Source organism: Syngnathus typhle, unplaced genomic scaffold (assembly GCF_033458585.1).
Source record: "Syngnathus typhle isolate RoL2023-S1 ecotype Sweden unplaced genomic scaffold, RoL_Styp_1.0 HiC_scaffold_163, whole genome shotgun sequence".
In the NCBI taxonomy this organism is placed as follows: Eukaryota; Metazoa; Chordata; class Actinopteri; order Syngnathiformes; family Syngnathidae; genus Syngnathus; species Syngnathus typhle.
Genome location: NW_026872069.1, coordinates 1 through 2500, shown reverse-complemented (window position 1 = coordinate 2500; position 2500 = coordinate 1). Strand labels below are relative to the sequence as shown.

Sequence of the window (2500 nt, the reverse complement as noted above, 5' to 3'; positions counted from 1 at the left end):
AGTTTCTTTTCCTCCGCTTAGTAATATGCTTAAATTCAGCGGGTCGTCTCGTCTGATCTGAGGTCGGAAATGAGGGGGTAGTAGGCGCGGCCGGCCCCTCCGCCGAGGCGGGTGCGGGGCCGGGCTCGCTGGATCTTTCCGCGGCGCCGCCGCGCCGACCGACCGCGGTGGGAACACGGGACGCGGGCAGCGCGATGGTCGCCAACTCCACCGGCAGCCGCGCCCGGACCCGATGCGGGAGGGTCGACGGGGAAGCGGACGTCGCGGGTCTGCACTTAAGGGGACGAAGGTCACGCCCGAGGGGCGCGTCCTGCGAACCCCCAACCGCGGGAGCTGGTGAAGGGGCCCGGGACGAAGGCGGCAGCCGCGCGAACGTTGCACGGAAGTCGCGCCGACGGAGCCCGGGATTCCCTTCGCTCCCGATTGATATTCGAGCGACGCTCAGACAGGCGTGGCCCCGGGACGGACCCGGGGCCGCAAAGTGCGTTCGAAGTGTCGATGATCAATGTGTCCTGCAATTCACATTAGTTCTCGCAGCTAGCTGCGTCCTTCATCGACGCACGAGCCGAGTGATCCACCGCTAAGAGTTGTACATTGTTTTTCGTTTCCGACGCGAGCTTCGAGGCGGACGGGGAGATGGCGTTACGCCGCGCGCGGACCCTCCGCCGGCGCGCAAAGACGCCGGGGCTTGCTGGCGCGGTCGCCGCCGTCCGAACCGCCGGACGGGGAAGCTGGCGTTACGCCGCGCGCAGACCCTCCGCCGGCGCGCAAAGACGCCGGGGCTTGCTGGCGCGGTCGCCGCCGTCCACCGCCGCGCTCCCCTCAGCAGCGCGCCGTGGTTGCCAAGTTCCAACGATCAAAAATATGTTTTTTCCGACCTTCCGGCAACGGGTGCCACCCACCCGCCTCAGAACGTGCGTGTGGTGTGGACATTAAACCCCCCAGGGTCCGCCGAAGGCGGGCCGCGAGTTGGGTACCCGCCGCAATGGGTTATAGTTCCGAGTGGGAGGCCTCCGATGACACCGGGCCCGACCCCGGCCGTGGCCAACCCGAGACCAATTCAAGACAGCGAGGGAGAGTCCGGCCGGGCGCTAGTCGAGCGGGCGCGCAGGGGCGGGAGGCGGACGGTGACGTCGCGCGACGGTGGGCGGGGGGCCGACGCCGGTGTGACGACCGGGCCTTCCCCACACACGACGCACGCGCGCGGGCCACATACCGACCAACCGCTTACCCGCGCGCCGCCGCCGGCGCCGGGGTCAATCTCTCGCATTGTTTGGGCGCAGCAGGAGAGGAGGCCGGCCCCGCGCGCCGGCGCCGCCCGCCCAGGTGTGGCCCCGGGTCCGTCCCGGGCCGGCCGACCGCACTGGCCGTCCGGTTCCGGAGACGTCCGGGTTACCCTCCTGGGTGGGCCAGGGCGCGTGAGCCGCGGGAGTCCTTCCTCCGTCATCCTCCGCTCATCGCTTCGGTCTAAGGGGCCGGGGCCACCCCGCGCGCCGGCACCGAACGCCCCCCGGCTAAGGCGGGGCGAACGAGTGCGTGAGCCGCGGGAAAAAGTCCCTTCCCCCGTCGTCCTAGGCGGCGCTCCGGGCTAGGGCGGGGAGAGTCGGCGGAAGCCTTCCCCCCCGCACGCCTTTCGCCCTCGGCTGTGCGTTCGACGCGGGCCGCTGCTCCCGCTCCATTCTCCGGTAATGATCCTTCCGCAGGTTCACCTACGGAAACCTTGTTACGACTTTTACTTCCTCTAGATAGTCAAGTTTGATCGTCTTCTCGACGCGGCCGCCGGCTCCGTGACCGGCCCCGGCGGGGCCCATCCGAGGACCTCACTAAGCCATCCAATCGGTAGTAGCGACGGGCGGTGTGTACAAAGGGCAGGGACTTAATCAATGCGGGCTTATGACCCGCGCTTACTGGGAATTCCTCGTTGGTGGGAAATAATTGCAGTCCCCAGTCCCTATCACGAGCGGGGTTCATATGGTTACCCGCGCCTCTCGGCGCAGGGGATGTGGCACACACTGGTCCGCTCAGTGTGGCGCGCGTGCAGCCCCGGACATCTAAGGGCATCACAGACCTGTTATTGCTCAATCTCGTGTGGCTGAACGCCACTTGTCCCTCTAAGAAGTTGCCCGCCGACCGCTCGAGGGCCGCGTAACTATTTAGCATGTCGGAGTCTCGTTCGTTATCGGAATTAACCAGACAAATCGCTCCACCAACTAAGAACGGCCATGCACCACCACCCACGGAATCGAGAAAGAGCTGTCAATCTGTCAATCCTGTCCGTGTCCGGGCCGGGTGAGGTTTCCCGTGTTGAGTCAAATTAAGCCGCAGGCTCCACTCCTGGTGGTGCCCTTCCGTCAATTCCTTTAAGTTTCAGCTTTGCAACCATACTCCCCCCGGAACCCAAAGACTTGGTGGTTTCCCGGGCGCTGCCCGGCGGGTCATGGGAATAACGCCGCCGGATCGCGGGTCGGCATCGTTTATGGTCGGAACTACGACGGTATCT

General features: G+C 66.1%; 2 non-coding genes across 2 annotated transcripts in view; both read right to left on the bottom strand.

Annotated features, from left to right (window-relative positions):
• Positions 1 to 66, bottom strand: part of LOC133148811 (28S ribosomal RNA) — a 4366-nt gene extending 4300 nt beyond the window's left edge. The window contains exon 1 of the ribosomal RNA XR_009712859.1: positions 1 to 66. This exon is cut by the window's left edge and continues 4300 nt beyond it. This is a non-coding gene — a ribosomal RNA (28S ribosomal RNA).
• A 369-nt stretch (positions 67 to 435) lies between these two features.
• On the bottom strand, positions 436 to 589 carry LOC133148808 (5.8S ribosomal RNA). The gene has a single exon (XR_009712856.1). It is a non-coding gene; the product is annotated as a 5.8S ribosomal RNA (ribosomal RNA).
• Between the last annotated feature and the right edge of the window lie 1911 nt (positions 590 to 2500).